This window comes from Neodiprion fabricii, chromosome 5, assembly GCF_021155785.1.
Source record: "Neodiprion fabricii isolate iyNeoFabr1 chromosome 5, iyNeoFabr1.1, whole genome shotgun sequence".
In the NCBI taxonomy this organism is placed as follows: Eukaryota; Metazoa; Arthropoda; class Insecta; order Hymenoptera; family Diprionidae; genus Neodiprion; species Neodiprion fabricii.
The window spans coordinates 1,303,073-1,321,889 of NC_060243.1; the positions used below are offsets into that span (position 1 = coordinate 1,303,073).

Consider the following 18,817-nt stretch of genomic DNA (forward strand, 5'->3'; position numbering starts at 1 on the left):
AATTGAATTCGATTCGTGGGATGGTTGCAAGTAAATCGGTTACCGCAAAGATCGTGCAACACACGTATCGTATAAACGACGTGAAATTCCGTTATTGAATAGAATGTTTTTTATCACTTTTTTCTTACTTCTTCGTACTCTTATTTCCACATTCGTTTCTTTCGACCGTCTTTGGTGTCCTTCCACTTCAGAGAACGTATTGTACGAGTTATATTATACAATTTGATGGGAGCGGTAGAATTTCGCGAGTGTTTTTCGGAGCGTATAAGGTTCGCATTATGAGGCGGGAGGAGAAATTTCGTTTTCCGAAAAGCGGCGGCGGCGGCGGCGGTGGCGGCGCCTCTTTGTCGATAAAATTTCTCCAAGCCCCGAATGAAAAGCCAACTTCATGGAATTTCGCCTCGAGTTTGGAATGTGGGTTAATTAACGAGAATTTAATTTCAACGCGAGTCGCGCGAAGCTTCGCGACAGACTTTTAAGCGATTCGATTTAATCCAATTTCTCATTATTAATATAACCGTGCGGAGTTATCCTTTCTTCCCCAAGTATTTTCCCCCTCCCGTGAAAAGGACGAGGATTCGAACTTCCACGACCGGGTACCGCGGGGCGGGGAAAAATATACCAGGTTAAAATTTCCCCCGGGAATTTGACTTCTCGTTTATACGAGTGCGTATTTGCCGAGCGTGACCTTTCGCCTTCGTCCTTATTCCATCCTGCATTATTGAAACCTAGACAAGATTTTCCCATCCTCGCGTATCGGATGAATAATCAACTCCGCATTAAAGCTCGAAAACTCTTCATTGGTTCTATTTTCCTAATTCCTCGCCCCCGGCTTCTTAATCAACGCGAGAAGCTCGTCCTTGCAGATTTCTACCGTAAGAAAAAGAAGCCTAGGGACTCGCGGTAATACGTGAGAGAAAACTTTTGCTGCTTTTTTATACATGTATGTTGAATTTATTTATTGAACAACGAAGAAAGTTCTTAAGTTTAGTCATCGGTCATCTGCTTTCTTGAGTCCATTTTTAGGTGCTTACATGGATTTTGAAGAGCGTAAAAAGACATACTTCGTTAAATGTTTTTTTTTTTTTCTATTTGGATGTAAGAAAATAATTATTTTATTCAAACTTTAAGCATATAAAAGAACGATAATGGGACAATATTTTATGAAAAATTCATTCAAAAATTTTGCTAATTCAGCCGTCGAGAACTGGTTTTTCAAGAAACAAAAATAGGTTCATCTGAAATTAAAAAACCAAATATTTTCTGATCTCAACGGCTGAATTTCCCAAATTTTCGAATGAAAATTTTGCAAAATGTTCTTCAAATATCGTTCATTTGCATGCTTGAAGTTTCAATGAAATAATTCTATTATTGTATTGGAAAATTTTTCAATCCGGTGGCGAAGATTCCTCGGTCAATTTTTATCCGATCGACTTGAAGTTGCGACAGAATCTTTAAAACCTGCTTATCGATTCGAGCTCGTGGTTAGATTTTTGAATTCCAATCGCAACATTTTTTTATAAAAATTTTTTCAACAATACTATGATCGAAAAATGGAATTTGCTGTTCGGAAACTATTTATATTTGAAAGAAACTTTTCTTCAACATTTCAAAATTTTTTCAACCTGTTACAAGTTGGACAAGTGATGCCGGGAGATGCGCCACTGCAAAAAACCTCGAGTTCGGAGTCTTTCGCTACTTATACGCGCCATGCCACCATTTTGTTATTAATTTAAATGAACATATTCAAAAATATCCTTGAAGCCATGAATAATAAAGCCCTCAAATTCGAATCACTCCAAGTATTTTCATTTTCTTTAAAAAACAAACTAATCCCCCCCCCCCTCTTAAAGGTTCGCATATTCTTGGCGCTCTAAATCTGTCCGGACAATTGGCCATTGAATTTTATCTCGTAATATCTTAGCCACCGACGTACAATTGTGTCGGTGTATCACGCGAGCGATGCCTTCCATTCCGTTCCATTCTATTCTATATTTCCATACCCTAACCGGAAGTTATCGATTAGTTTTGATATCGGTGGGCAGGAGTTCCATGCGTTTATGCCTAAACGGTGATCGATGCAGGCATTTTCGGATCGCGTGATTGCTCCTGAATTATAATCCTATTCTACCATTATCATCGTGGTCTAAACTCCCGACAGTAGAGCGAAAGCAGAGGGCGGTTTTGGGCTTTCACGTGAGAAACGTGAACGACGCGTTATAAATAACGGGGAAATAGGTTCAGAGGCCTCGATCCCGCGAAACCGGAATCAGGTGAAGAGGATCTACCGGCGGAAGCTCGGCAGTTGATTCGAACTTGCAGATTCTTTTTTCCGCTACGAGATCGTGGCCGATAACACTAAGGCACCCTGCGTAACTTCCCGACATCGTAGGGTCCCGGCCCTCGTGGACCTTCGGGGTGAAATAAAGGCCCCGTATTCGTTTCCTCGTTACGGGCAACCTACTGGGGTTGAATTTCGAATTCCCCTCACGAGGTAGAAATTGAATTGAAACGGTGAAAACACTCCGCCAGACGTATAAAACCAAGTTTTGATCTGTTACGCCGGTTTCGACACCTGTTGATTAAGGATCTACGGTACGTCTAAAGTCATCGCGAAATTGTCTGTGAACGAAGAAGATCCGAAATGTAGACTTAACAAATCCACCTGCAAGGTCCAAGCAATGCTTTCTAACATTCGTTACGCGGAAAGCGTACAAACTTTTCACAGATCATATTGTTCCGCCTTTTTTGGACAAAAGAAACTTGACAAAATCTGCACAGCTCATTTTGTCTGTAATTGAATTGTATCTATAAATCTTTGATCGAAATTTTAAATTTTTCTTAACTTCTCTCCAATTGATCGTAAAATTGGCATTTTCAGGTTATTGAAATAAGACGCAATTTAGTGTAAAAATGTGGTTCCTAATTACCAAAAGGTGATCGATGATGTGATCAGCTCTCTCAGATTATCGATCAAAGATTATCAAAACTGATTTTAATCCTTCGTTTCTCGTTTCGACACGTCGTCTGGACTTTAAACGCGACACATCCTCAATTCTCAATCAGGAATTAAGTTTCTACAGCTACCTAACCGGTTTTCGGTGTCGTTAGAACAAAACCGATTTTTCCCTGAAATTCTGTGGACAAAATCCTTCGGCCACGGCACAGTGGGGGAAAACCGAGTTTCACGATCAAAAATCTATTAAACTCGAATCTGAGGTCAAATTTTGAGAATTCTAAATGGCGGAGGAAATACGGTTTCCAAAAAATTTTAAAATGATAAATTCGGTCTCAGAATTTTGTACGCAGGGGTTTGCGGAATTGCTGATTATCAACTTGGGAACAGATTTCCAAAATCCGAACGAACTGATAATCCTCCTTTTTTAACCAGAAAAATACAAATTCAGATCGGTTGGATAGCTAATCAACTGCCAAAGACTTTTGAAAACAACGAAAATGCGACCTTACATCCGATTTTTGAACCAAGTACAGACACCGATCGACGAGTTCTCATATGCATGAAAATGTTTTTGAAACTGTCAACAAAAAAAGTAGTGAGAGAGCAACGGGCTCATTTTTTGCTCATTCGCAGACTGTAGATCCGCGAAAAAATCAACGATCATAAAAATATTTCAAATCCCATGTTATAAAATAATAATAATTTTCAAACCAAAACAGCGTATTTCCAAGCTTAAAGTCAAAATAACGTATAATTTTTTTTTCACTGCCAATCGTTTCGTGAACTTGTTTAAAAAAAAAAATACATACGCCATTTTGGATTTGAACTAACTTTTTTTCTCGATATTTAGCTTGAAAATAAGTCTACGGAACGATTGTCAATGAAGTACAAGAGGAAAGAAAAAAAAATCTCACACGCCCTTTTGGTTTCAGATAGCGCTCTAAATCGAAAAGGGCGTAAAATAAATGCAAGCCCTTTCGGCACTGGCACCGCGATATTAAAAATATCCACTCGATTTTCTCCCAACGTGAAACGGATCAGCTCCCGCTAATTCAGCGGCCTCCTCCCCCCCCCCGTCCTTCCCAATTCCCCAGGGCTTCTCGGGTTCGACGCGAACCCTTCGAGATTGAAGCACAGTTCCCGTCGTTCCGTCAGCCAGAGGCCTCGGGGTGCTCGAGACTCGAAGGCGTGGAGTCCGGGCAGGTGGGAGACCGAAAACGAGAGACCGCAGCCGAGCAGCCAGGCAGGCAGGCAACCCTGCAGGGCTTCCAGGGCTGAATTCCGAAGTACAATTCCCGGCTCCGCCTTCGCGCCCTGGTTACGCCTATCCGGGCTTCCCTTTGTCAGGCAAACACACACTCTGCGGGGGATGAAGAAGGGTGGCACGGCGGCGAGGGGGGTGAGGGGGCGAAAGGCCAAGGCCGAACGTACACAGCGCTGCAGGAGGATTGGGAATATAAGCCACCCCGAACAAACAAATTCGCGAAGGGCAGACCGCCCCGAACAAAGTCGTACGAAACGCAAACACAACGTTACTCTTATTTTCAATTAAACGCATTGAATTCCGTAGGAAGGAATTGCGGAAAGCAAATTTTTCGTCGCGTTACAATATCTTTTTCTTTTTTTTTTTTTTATCGATCTCTGATATCAGCGTCAACTTTATTTTCACCAACTTTTACCCAGTTTGCTTATTTGTCTATTCAGTCGTTTGTTTATCCTTTTGGCCGATAATTATCGACCGGATGTATAACTGCGGAATGTTCGGGGATATAGAGGATAAAATCTTTAACCTTGACGAAACTTCGACGCAATAAACCTTATCGCTAATCGAACCGTCGATTATCTAACGGGATAACGGGTAGAAGCTTATATCGGACATCGATCGATCTGTAAATTGATCAGGATTTCGACAGCTTGTACAGAGTCAAGTGATATACAGCTCATATTTATTGCGACTCGGTGTCTACCTCTCTCCCGTATAATATCGTACTATACGTGTAAAATTGATAAAAGCTTTGCGATTTCTGGGGGCAGGTGATTTCGCTGGTCGACACGCGTTTTATTATCATATCGCAGAAAGTTTTCGGTCATTAAAAAACTACGCGTCTTCGCTGATTAGAATAAATAAATAAATAAATATCACGTTTCCAGTTATCGTTATCGTGGAAAAACTTCGATGTTGAGTAAAACAATAACGATGCTATAGCTATTTAATAATGATTGCTGTGATAACAGTGATAAATATTAATGAAAAGTCTCTAATCTCGATTATGATGAAATTTTCTGCACGAACGGCGATTGTTTGTCATCGGTTATGCATAATTTTACAGACATGAGGTATTGCTTTTCTGCAGAAACGAGGTGTAAACGCGGTGATTGCCAAACGAAGACGTCAATTCGCTCGCGTTTCCTCGGCGTCTGCGTGGGAAAATGGCGTAAAGAGGGAGGGAGAGGTTGTCGCGTGTTGATTGTGACAGGAGGGGAAATTGAGTGGAAAGTTCACCACAAATTGCCAAATGGAATGACGTAAATACACGGGCTTACGGTTGGCCGAACGCCAATTCAGCTGTAAAAGCAATTTTTTTTCTTCCCCCCGATCTCCATCTACTTCTTCGATCGAAGAGTATTGGAAATAGTAAAACGTCAAGAAGCCGAGTAATTATCGTCTAATTTTCCAGCAATTAAGCAAGACAAACTTGCGCAGGTGATAAAAGTTCTTGATAACGAATTTCTCTGCTATAGGTTAGATTTTTCGCACGGCACCTGGCCGAGTGACGAGTGTGTAAAAAACGTTTTAAAAAACGTGCGAAGATCGTAAGCGATAAAAGAAAAGACAAGGAAATATTAAAGAATTGAAGAAAAAGTGGCAAGACAAATTTTGACCCACCTTTCAACACTTTGAAACATACATTTTTGCTTGGAGTAAAATTTCAAAAATACGGTCAGATCTGAGAAATTTTCAAAATTCAAGAAATGACATCGACATATCAAAAATTGAACATATAAATCTTGAATAACCGGTTCAAAAGACGCCGTGCCGGAAAGGGTTAAGCTCGGTGCGTAAGGAAATGAAAATTTTTCTCCATCCGTTGAATGGCTTTGAAACGGCGAGTTTATCATGTGGGCGGTTAAATAAAATCTTACACTCGGTAAACGTTCGGAGGACAAATCGCTGGGAGGTAAGCATTTCGTTTCTGGAGTTAAACGGGCCGCTGCGAATACGGTATTCGCGAAATCCATTCGCACAAACGAGAGCCACTTTTGTCGAGAATTCAAGGCTCGACAACCGCTGACGTTCCGCTCTTTGCCAACAACGCGAAAAACCAAATGGATCGTGGATCTCTCTCTCTCTCTCTCACCTTGCGAATAATTCAGACGAGGGAAAAAGCTTCTTCGCTACTATCCTCAGAATTACAACCAGCTATGTACTTTCAGGGACAATTAATTACGGCGTGAAAAAACTGAACTCGCGACTGGACAATTAAAATTCAACTAAGCATGGAATACCTTTTATTTAATTCAAGCTCCTTGGAGAATATGTGTGCTGCAAGTTTTTCTCCGTTTTTTGTTACCGAGACATTTTTTCTACGAGTTCAAAAATTCTATATCGGTGTACGTTATAATATTCAACTGATACATATTATTTTTATACATAGGTACGGGAAAGTCAATGAATTTTATTCTAATCCAACGTAATTCATAGATCCATGATTGCAATCCGTCCATCTATCCACAGATTGTAAATAAAATTGGAGTTGAAGAAAAAAAATTTGAACATAAAACTTGACTGCCGATACAAATGATCTACTTATAAAAATTCCTCGTTTTATTTTCAAAGGAAACTTGTCGCTAGATACGAACTGTCGTTCATCATCCTGTCTAATTTTTGTTTTTCGTCCCTAAATTTCGATTTACGCGCGCAGATTTCGTTCGTTACATCTATTTTTTTTTACAATACGTAGTCCAAGATTACCAATAACATCAATTCATTCTCATTGTACTCTCAGATGGACAATAAAAACATCACGTACGAAAAGCTGTGGAAGAAAAATTGTTTTTTTATTTTTTCAAATACTGGATACTATATTTAACGAAGCAAATATAACCACACGTACCGACGATATTATTAAAGCGGCCTTCCATAGGGATATACGTATAGCATTACGCATATATGCCACTCAAATCAGAGGTGCGAAAAAGCGGGGAAAAAAAAAATGACGTATGAAGGTATATTTCGAGACGCAGAAGCGATATTTGCAAATTTTATGTATAGATAGAATTTTGCGAATCGTTTAGCGCCACTTACCGCGCGTATATTTGGTTATTTTTATACCGCGTGAAGTAACGATTCTCACCTCGTATATTCTACACTATAATTAATCGAAACTTTGCAGGATGGAAAAAATAAAACAAATAAATAAAACGAGGAAGACGCTCAGGCGTTCTAATTATATATTCAGGTAATAATTATCACGGTACACAAGAAAACGCGTGCGTGATATTATACGTGTCGTAACATCGGTTCTTTTCCTGTGCAATGTATGCTCGATCAATAAATTGTCGTCACTTTTTTTGTAAACAACATTAAAATTGCCTTTTTAGCAGCTAACGTAAGCTATAATAAGAGCGAAATATCCAATCGACCTTCATCCCCGTTTCTTAAAGTATCGTCTCTTTTTTTTCGCAACAATTTCCAAATGGAAAAAGAAAAAATCGAACATGGAGTAAGAATTTCAGGTCTTTCGTGAAATTGTTGTAACTCATAATTTCTTGGAAATTGAGGGTGCGAGAGAAAGAACCTAAGTTACGAAAATAAATACAGGTTAGAAAATGCAAGTTTTTTTTTTTTTTGTTTATTTTTTTTTTTTGCTCTCCTTTCATAAAGGAAAACTAATAACTCTGTTTTAAAATCTGAGAGGGTCAATTTAGCTGCAGAGCTTTGGCCATGTACTACATAAATTTGGAGAAGGTGCGCGATCTTCGCCAGGCGGTTATTTTGAATTTATCGTCAAAGTTTTGCGCAGCCTCTGCAGTCGGGAATTATACAATCTCGGCGACCTGAGAGGCGTTGAAAGGCTGTTTAAAGGGGCGTGAAATTGTCCGTGAACAGAGTTTCATTGAATATTCATCCCCTCAGATCGCGGGGCGCAGGCTGATATTTGTTAGAGCAAATCAATGACGGTACTAAAGCTCCACAATTAACCCTTTGAGTCATAGTGGCAAGTATTCTTACCACTTGTTTTGTATCAATGTTTTCGTATATTCAGAGGACTTTTTAACCGATTTCTTTGAGGTTTTTTGATATTTCAGACAGTATACTAATGGGTTTTCAATACTCGCGAGTAATTGTTGCGATGTAACGTAAATTTTTATTGCTAGAAACAAATTGTTTGAGAAAAATCGTGCAAATTGAAGGAATTATTCATTTCCGAGAAAGTCGCCCCTCTACACGTTTACACGGTTTGCCCAAGTTTCAAGTTTTTGTGATCGGTGATTACGAATCTGCAATCGGATTAAGAAAATTCAAGATTCTGGTTCCAGTACGGCGGACGAAGATTTTAAATTCGATCGAATCCGGAGAAAAAACTCTCTGTTCAGGAGTTTTTGGGGTCGCTGATTACGAACCTGGAATCAGATTTTGAAAAATCAGTACGGCGAATCCAATCAGTGACCTTGAAAACCTCTGCATGGAGTTTTTTGACCGTATTCAATCAAATTATAATGTTTCGTCCACCATATTGGATCCAGCATCTTCAATTTTAAAAATCTCATTCCAGATTCTTAGTCATCGACTCCAAGAACCAGTGAATAGCATTTTTTTTATAAAAATTGTCTCAGGAGAATAACGTGCGACTCAAAGGGTTAAACGCGGCCCGGAAGTAAAAATTCCTGTGATTTAATCCAATGATATTTCCTACTTTTAATCTTTTGCATACCTACTTGTAAAAGGAATAAAACGATAGACGGAAAATTAAAAAATTGAAGCTACACATCGGCGCGAATTCTCCGCGGTACGGGAAATCGATTTCAGCAGGGAATTGCAATCAGCCCGTGATATAAATCTCGCGGAGTTGCAGCTGGAGTACATCTGTCCATCCTCCAGTTTGTCGGGGAACTCCGATAATTGTCTGCTGTAATTTTGAAAGTTTAACCAAGACGCCATTGTCTCGGTTGCCCGGAGTTACAAGCGACCTGATCGTTAAGGAACGGAAATTGAATCGAAGCCGAGCCAAATATACTTGTGTATGGATTTTGAGAAATCTTCATCATGATGGGACTCGGAAGTGTGAAAAAAAAAAAGAAAAAACAATCCACGGTCGCATTTTCAACAAACAAATTCTGGTAAACGGTTTAAATTTTGAACAGTAATAATGTTCTTACACAATTGATGATATGTCTGTAATAAATAGGACCCGGATAAATATGTATTCAAAGTTAGAAAATATGTACGTATAAAATAGACTTAAAAAACTGAAATATGGAAACTAAAAACTGCATTTTCTGATTTCAAACATCGTACTTCACGTAGTAAACCAAATAAGGAATGAAAATTATTTAAGCACAAAAATATGTATTTACATATATATTAATCGGAGCTCCAATAATAAACAATCCTGTTTGAAATCAAATTTTTTCACTCTCGCAATTTGAGAATCGTCTTTGCCCTAGGAGATTATTGTTATTAGAATTTTTTTTCTCTCTTTTCACTCACCGACTCAGGAGCAGACTTTTCGGAATTGCCGGTTGCCTGTTGTAACGACGCTTCGATGGAGAACGGCCGCAGAGCTGAGAACAGAAGGAAGGAAATTATGCAATTTCGGATATTCGCCGGTAGAATTTGAAATTCATATTACAACGTGTGATAGAATTTATTCGATTCTCGTTTACCGCGGTCTATATTTTCTGCATCCCTTATGCAACAGCAGATGAACTGCAATGCGGCATACCGAGAATCTGTTACGCGGCGAATTTATCTCGTTCAAAAATTCGGCGTTAAAGATCGGAAAAGAGCCGAATCGACGCGAGAGAGATGAAAATTTTGCAATTTTCTCCCTATAAAATTCGAGGCCGTTGAACACTCGCCGCATTCCTGCAGCCCGTCCGTATATTCTGTCGAATAATTTATCATCCACCTCCCTACATTTTCGCTCCCTTTTTTTCGATCCGGGACAGATAGAGAAAAAAAAAAAAAAATAATAAAAACGACGATAGTGAGAGATGAAAAAAAGAGGAAGAACAGTATGAGAAAATTCGTACTTCGATTCCTTATACTTGGATGGTTTTTTCACCCCTCCCTTAGAGAATTTTAGATTTCGAATTGTTCGATCCTTGTTTGAGTAATTCTTTTCTACTGAAAAACTTTATTACACGCGTGTAACCTCAGTTAAAATTTTTGCAAATTTTCGCAGCGCCGAATCAACGTTACGCCTATAGAATTCGGCTGCGTGACGAAACCAACCCCTGAATCGAATTAAAATCAACGTCAATTAGAATCAGCACGCGGCTCGATGGACGGGCTTCGTCTCCGTGACTCGAGGCTGAGCTGAGATGACATTGCGGATAATGAATTCGAGATTGAGTTTATTAATAAAACGCAGAATAATAATCCCGGGGCGCGAAATATAAAATTATGGCACGCCTCGCGCCGCGCCTCGAGAAGAATTAAGTTGGAGATGCGCGGCGAGGGAGGGAGGGAGGCGGTTAATAAACTTTAATGGTTTCTCCCCCAATTAAATAATTACCACGATTACGGGGAGGCTGGGTTAATCCCTAGTCAGGTTGACGGGACCCCGGCTCGTCATCGTCTCGTCGTTGAAATTCCGAATTTGAAACGTTCCGAGGGCGCCAAATTCCGAATTGCTTGGTGGCGAAACTTAGGGTAGAGAAATCAAACTTTGACCAAACATCAAAGCGCCGAAAGGGCGAAAATGAGATCTTTGTTTCGGAGTTTCGATATTTCAACGTTCATTTTGATTTTTGGTTTTTCTCATTTTTTCCACCCACTCGTTGAGCAAACTACGCTGTGCAAGTGTATTTTAATTTTCGGAATTTTACTCCATCGAAACTTTATTATTCGCAATTTTGCTTTATCGTAACTTGAATTTCGGAACTTTGATCCGCCGGCTTTCCGACCATTCGAAACTTTGTTGTTTGTTCGAAGCTTAATTTCTTCACTTCATGTTTCGCCAGCAAATAATTCGCGATCAGGCGCTTTCGCCACATTTCAAATTCTCAAACTACCCTGCGAAATATCCCAACGTCCCTTGCACAGCATCTCGACAACTATTTTCACCCTTCCGATATTCCCGCGATATTATCGTCCACGTACATACATTTTCGAGTGGCAATTCGAGCGAGCAGATGGAAATCCGCCAAACAGAACTCGCGTTTCACTCGTTGGCTGTAATTGCCGGCGATTAATCATCCCTCTGTTGCCGGTAATTAATCCGAACACGTAATGTCAATTAAGTTGATACGATCAAGGGCTGATCGCACCCCCATTTTCAAACGGATCGTCCAAAATCTTGGAGCAGCTGTGTCCGCTTGTCGAACAATTTCACAAAGTAAAATCGCGTTTCAATATTTACGGTTGGTACTGAATTACCGTTTCGCCATTTTGCAAATATCGCCTCTACATTTTCACCCCATTTTTGCAGTGCTTTTATATTCACACAGCTGACGTGATCCGAACCTCACGAGGATATCAAACGACGTTCTCAAATCGACGCTAACCGAGCTCACATTCGTTTAATTGTTATCTCAGCGAGCGGGGAAAATCGCTCTGAAACAGTACCTCAGATTCGCCATTTCCGCGAGTTGTAACGGCAGATTTTTATCAAATTCGCGGTTGGAATTCGCCGCGGAGAATCGTCGAGGAGGTTTAAGAGTCTTCGCAAACTTCTGGGCATTAATCATCGTCTTTGGCATATTAATGTCTTCAAGATATTACACATCGGGTCGTTTCGTCAGCGGCGGAGACTCGCGATGATTTCGTTGCCTCTTCGAAATTCATCCCTTGTTTCGAATCCGATTTATGGTCAGCTTCGCTTTATTATTCGAGATTGATTGTATCGGTGACTGAGAAATTTCAACGCGCTGTGTCCGCACGATAAAAGTCGAAAATTTGCCAAATTTGGAAATTAGAGGTGAAGTCGTAACTTGAGCATCGGATAAAACGCTCGTCGACGAAAAAGAAATGACGACGATAAAAAGCGAGTGTTTTTATTCTTTACAAGCTCGAGCTTGTGTATCGTACAAATCCAGCAGGATTCTTCGCCAACTTTTCCAAACCCAAGCTTCAGAACAAACCACCGAGTAGGTACAAATCGTTAGCGACATTATCTGGCCTCGCGAATAGGGGTATAAACTTCCTAGTTGGCAATAAAATTGCAGGAAATAAATTATCGTATTTAAATTCCCGTGATATATTCTCTTTGGCTCTGCAGATCAGCGTTGAAAGAAACTTTTTCTTTTTCATCTCTTTTTTGTGCAAACCCAATTCCTTCCAGTATTCATTCGGTTTCGATGCTTTGAATTTGCCCCAATTCGCGTAAAATTTCTACCGCCATGCGGCTGTATGGGAAACGTCGAAAAAAGAGTAGAAAAAGGAAATTACCGCCTCCAAAACGTTTCGCTGCACCCCTTGAATTGATCGCCGGAAGCCCTTTTCACCCCGCAGGGATGGGGGATTTATTTTTATTGGCACCTTTTCCGGAATAACGTTTATATACTTATTTCAAGGGGATAAGCAGATAATGGCCGCTATCGATTTTCGTACAACGACGAGTTGTGTGATATCCGGAAGGCGAAAGGCATTCGCGAAGGTGACTGTAAAACCGCGGGTGAATAATTTTCGAAGAATTACAAGCAGCTACCACCGAAGCGTAACATTGACGAACGATATTACCAAAATCCTGGTGAAAGAGCGTGTCGCCCCGTAACTTCCTGCATATTTTCAGGTATCCATGCAAAATTTCGATGTTCCAAAATCCCCAGCGACGTGTTGAATTGAAATTTAAAACGTAAAAGGGGGCGACGAATGGACGAGAGCGGCGTTCGTGTAACAAACCATCCTGCAATCGTCCTTGTTTTCCAAATTTTTCGACGAACATCGAACGACGAACGTCAATCGATGGCCGTCCTTTGAAGCGGGCTGATCCCCCGTGTAATGTCGAATCACGTGTAGAGGTAATAGAAGCGTGCCCGATGTGTGTGTGTGTGTGTATGTGTTGCATAATACTCGAGCACTGACAAGGCAAAATTTACCGAGACATGCGGAAGAGAGAAGTGTCGGAGCTTTGAAGTCGGTGCCAAAGTGAGTGACGGCTTCGAGCACCTTGTGCAGTCTGTAATCCACCTGCGGAAAAAAGACAGAAATCTTCGTGGCACCCTAGCCACAATTTTTCGCCCGATGGTGAGCGGTGAACCCTGATCAAGGCGATCATTGGCTTTTGAACACTGTCCGCAGAGATGAAGAAGGTCTTTGATCTGACGCGAAGGGGGAAAAAATTCAGGGTCGATGAAACAGGGACGAGAATTTGAGAGGAGCCGCTGTGGATTCGATTTGCCAAATCCATCGAGAATTTCGTACTTGTGTTAAGGGGTTTCAAAGATAGTTTTTTTTTTTTTTTAAATTCGCTTTCGTAATGTAGCTATGTTCAAGTACGTACACAAAAAATTTCATGACGATCCGACAAATGTTCGATCCTTCGATCAAAGACCAGATATTACTTTATATTAACTGAATCTTTTTTGTTTTCTTATTTCCAAAGTTCAACGTTACCCCAATACGTGTATAAATTTTTATATTAATAAATCGAAACGTCTCTTCGCGGAAAATCCTTGAAAACTCGCTTTTTTTCGTCCTTCCGACTGCGTATAATACCTCAAAGGATAATCAGATCTCGAAAACGTCGATGAAGAACATGATATCCGGGAGTTTTGAACGACTGAGGATAGACGGTTAGAAATGGAAATGGCAGGTATGGATGATCGGAGACGGGCGTTCTGTGCAACGCGTCTGCATGGAACGGCATAAATAACACCGGATGAGAAAAGCTGCCATGCGCGCGGTCGAAGCCGTGGGATGAGTAACGGCTGAGTTATGAATCGTGGAATAACAAATACCCCACGCGATATTGCTTCGCGTGCCGCCTATGTATACCCGGCACGAATACATCCGGTTGTGTGCTCTTCCATCCACCATCCACCATCCACCATCCACCATCCACCATCCACTACATCCGCACCGAGTCTCGTGCCTCCACATCCATTGCTTCTCGCCACCCTCGGGCGTATTTGCGTACTCCCGGTTCCTTCATCCTCTGCACCCACGTCGTATCTTCCACGAATCGCGATATTGAAATCACCTGAATTTCATTACCGAGTTTCGCTGGCTCTCCTGGAACACAGTCTGGACTGGGAATCAAGGCTATCACTGACCGGATCAACATCGCCGCTGTCTGCGGTCTAATCTATACAGTACACTGGAAGAAATCGTCCAACTCTGAAGGGGACTTGCCAGGAAATTATGCCCAGTCCGTTCGACGCGATCCGATGGTTCCGAGGCCCGCTTCTTTAATCATGTACCTAGAACACTTTTCCTCATCATTGTGACGATGGATTCATGGTTCAACCATCACCGTTTCACCATTATCATGATCTCAATGATGTCTTTAATGGTTTGTCCTGTTCTCGAATAACAGCTGAGAACGATTTTCACCATTTTCATGGTATCAATGATGCCCCTAATGGTTTCTCTTGGTCTTGAATAAAAGTTGAAAAAACAATTTTCACCATTTTCGTAGTCTCGATGATGTCTTTAATGGTTTGTTCCACAATATTTGTTTTCAGTGCTGATGAAAAAAAGTATATCAGGGTAGAGCAGAACCTCTTCTCTTCTCTCCTCTCCTCTTCAATTCGCGTTCCTGATCTCGAGCACTCGATCATGCAGGTTCAACACCCGCTGGAGGTTTCCGAATAACCTAGTTACGGGAAAGGGATTGCGCCTTTGCAGGGATGCACTTTATCCGGGTTGGCACTGCACTTTGCGAACGTGCACAGTGAGAGTCGCTAGTCGCCTCCGGGGTTTAACGATGTTTGGCTCAAAATCGCCGGGGAACGAGCAGAGCGTTTTACGTACCCTGCAGATGGCCGGATTCGATTATCAATTAGGTTACGGAAGCTGCAACGAGGTTGGCGAAACACGTGGCAAGAGCGGAGCCCGACAATTAACGTCAGTAATCCACATGAAAAATAAACTGATAAAATCCTACTCAATCCTTCTTTGACACACTTATTTCTGGCCACTATTTTGACACACCGGGTCGATTTGACCTCCATGGTGCTTCATCCACCTGTCATTAACAACCCTTTGGGCTCATTTTAGTTTAAACATTCAATAAAATACTTCAGGTATCCCTTAATGTGTCTGTAAAATTGAAATTTGAAAAATATAATATTAAATCGTTTAAAAAAATGATGGAAATTTTTCAATTATGGAATGGTGAGCATGCAATGAAAAGTTCGTCTAGCTCAAAATGACCCGGGGTGTCAACGAAGGGTTTAAAAAAATCTGTGCAGTGACAGCTCACGGACGGCTTCATTCGTTTCCTGCAATGATTAGGAAATTTCTTACGGGGTCGATGGTCCAACGACGCAGATTGCGCATCAACGCAGAGCGGAGTTCCATTAGCTGCGTCGGTACTGGGATGTACAACGGCTGTATATGTGTGGGTGGAATATCTGGCCCAAGAGCGAGTGCAGCAGCGGTCAATTTAGGGTAATTTGTTGCAACGATTTCATCGCGACATGATGCAGCTCGCTCCAGCAGTTCACCGCCTGTGCAAAGCCCCTTGCTTCGCTCATAAAGCGCGTTTAACGTGTCTTCCATTATCGTGCTCTCGTTTCACGTCCTGCCTTACGATACACGTGCAGTTCGAGTCGCCACTTCCTGTTCGATTGGTGAAGAACGCTGCGTGATCCTGATTCTTTAGATTTCGTGTTGATATCCCCCCTAGGAAAGGAGCAGCTATTGGCTGGATTTTCAGTATGTTATATCAAAGTTCTCATGGACACGAGTCCCAAAAATCAACAGTTTCGAGATATAGGCTTCGGAAAGGGGTGAATGGATTTTTTTATATCAAGGGATTACGTGGTTTCTACGAATTAAGAAGCTTCAAGGGGGACTTGAAAACAAATGTTTCGATCAAAAACTGCACAGCCGATTCGCAGAGACTTCTCACAGGCGTGAAAAACAGAACAAGTCGATTATTGCAAGAGTCGGAGGGTCTCGTTCTTCGCGCGAAATCCGACGTTGCATCTTCTTCCGGTAAACCAGCGAGTTCGTGGATGAAATCGATGCATCGATGGAATCAATCGCAGCCTTCTACCTATCTTTGAAAATCGACCCTGCAGTTTTTGAGAGATTCGTTTGTTTTCAAGTCCCCTTCAAGCTATATAATCCATGAAAATCACGAAATCGATAGATATCAAAGAGTCTGTAAACTTTTCTTTCGGTATACGGAAATGGAAATCGAAAATCGGTATACGGAAATGTGGTGTACCGCGTGTGGATTGGAGGAAAAATCAACGGAGCGCTAATCGGAAGAGAGATGTTTGATAATTAGTGATACAGCAGAGGTTAAATTAATTACACCAGCAGGTGGTTTAATCAGCCGTGAGAAAAGCAATCTTCTCAAACGGGAACCACGGATGAGCGTTCATCCCGAAACTCTCTTCCACATAATATACGACGGGGTGTCTATGTACTTGCAGACACACACTTTACACACGTATACATCCAAGAGCGGCAGCGAAGTTGCTTCGAGACCGAAGAAAAGATCGACCGCGCGTTTTGCGGAAAAGGAGAAGGCCGGAGGAATAACGTTTATCGAGCAATCTAATTGACTCAGTCAAGATGGCGAGAAGGACCTTTAATCCCCCATAATTCGGGCCTGTCTCTTATTCCCCGGGCTCAACGGATCCGTGGAAAAGGTACATTACATAAGCGCGGCTCTCGAAATCACCCGCATTCACATCCCGGCAAATATAATCCGAAAACCGCCATCTTGTACAGCGAAAGGCGTGACAAAAAACTCCAACAGCGGATGATTTCTCAAATTTCTGTAGAAATTTGCCCCGAAACAAAACTGCCCCGGATCCCTAGGTTGTGTTTTTTCTTCGGGTGTGTTTTCTCTTCCTGCGCCCCTCTGACGCTGCCCATTTACCATGTATATCTATAGCTCGCTGCTGAGGCTCGAAACTAGAGGGGTAGTTTTACGAAGCACGTCCTCGGGCTGATGCTTGGCCTCTTTTATCGTTCGCGTTTTGATTCCGGTTACGACGTTGCGTGTATTATATTCCATAGGTATGTATAGGCGTATGTATGTACGCATCCACGTACATACAGCCATAAAAATTCTTCCTTATTCTCTTCACCGCGCGTATCTTCAGATAAGGAGGAGAGAAAATAGGGTAAATTGAGAAGCTCGCAGTCGTGTTTTCGTGAAAACCAACCGCTGTTTTGGCAAACATTTTTCAACACGAAAGGGGAGGGGGGATGAAAATTCATTGCTGTGATTTTTCGACCCGGTTGATTTCGGGGATGAAACGAATTACGCAGGTCTGCTACCAAAAACCTGCACATGTTTTTTAAGCGGTTTTATTTTTTAGATTTTTACTTACCGAAACCGGGGAAAGTACTCTCAAAAAATGGAAACATAAAATTTACCAAAAACGTCCCATGCAGCTGAGAAAAAATATTTTTTTGCAGACCTGTATTATTACTGGCTAAACAGAACCCAACTCCCAGTGGCTGTTAAAACGAGTTTACGTCTTATTAGCGAACAGATTGTAGGGTTAAATTACAAGCGATAAAGCGAAGGGTTCATTCTACAGGATTGGGAAGACGGGCTCTTTGGAGCGTATAACCAAATCGGCATTGTCTGATTAATTAACAGATGTCCGCGCTTGGATATACACGTATTTAGAGGTGCGGGGAGGGGGGATTCAAACCCAGGTCCAAGGAATCGCGGGGAGCAGGAGTTTGCGATAGTTTAAACAGTAGGTATAGCATCCGGACAAGGCGGGCGGCCTGGCAGAGACTCGGATTAATCGAGCAAGTTTACGGTCCAAAGGCGATTCGGCAATTTTAGGGAAAGTGGTAAATTCGATTCAACAGAGCCCCGCGTCGAACCGAAAAGTCAATAACGAAGCACGCTGCCATTCTGCTGTTTACTTTGGCTAGGGGAAATCTTATCGCACCTGCGGCGCGGTCGTTACGCTGCGTTTAACCCCTTGAGTTATGGTGGCAAATATTCTGACCACCGATTTTATATCCATTATATTGTATGTTTAGAGAACTTTTCAACCCATTTTTTGCTGTTTCTGATAGTATACTAATAGGATTTCAATACAAAACAATGTAATATATTATTGTTGGAAATAAATTGATTGAAAAACATTGTGAAAATTGAAGAAATCATTCATTTCCGTGAAAATTACCTCCTCTATACGTATACGTGTTTTACATAAATTATAAGTTTTTGGGATCTATGATTAGGAAGCTGAAATCGGATTTTAGAAATTCAAGATCGCGGATCCAGTATGGCGGATAAAAATTTCAAATTCAATCGAATCCGGAAAAAAAAACTCTGTTGAAAAGTTTTTGGGGTCGCTGATTACGAATCTGAAATCAGATTTTGAAGAATCAGTATGGCGAATCCAATCAGCGACCCTGAAAATCCCTGCATGGAGTTTTTTGACCATAGTCGATCAAGTTATAAAGTTTTGTCGACCATATTGGACCCACCATCTTTAATTTTCAAAATCTGATTTCAGATATTTAGTCAGCGACGC

The 18,817-nt window shown here is 41.3% G+C and overlaps 1 protein-coding gene across 1 annotated transcript in view; it reads right to left on the reverse strand.

Annotated features, from left to right (window-relative positions):
* Window positions 1–18,817, reverse strand: part of LOC124183741 (protein Tob1-like) — a 120,366-nt gene that overhangs the window by 93,634 nt on the left and 7,915 nt on the right. The window contains exon 2 of the mRNA XM_046572659.1: window positions 9,672–9,745. The gene's annotated coding sequence lies outside the window, so the exon portion shown is untranslated. The remainder of the gene's footprint in view (window positions 1–9,671; window positions 9,746–18,817) is intronic.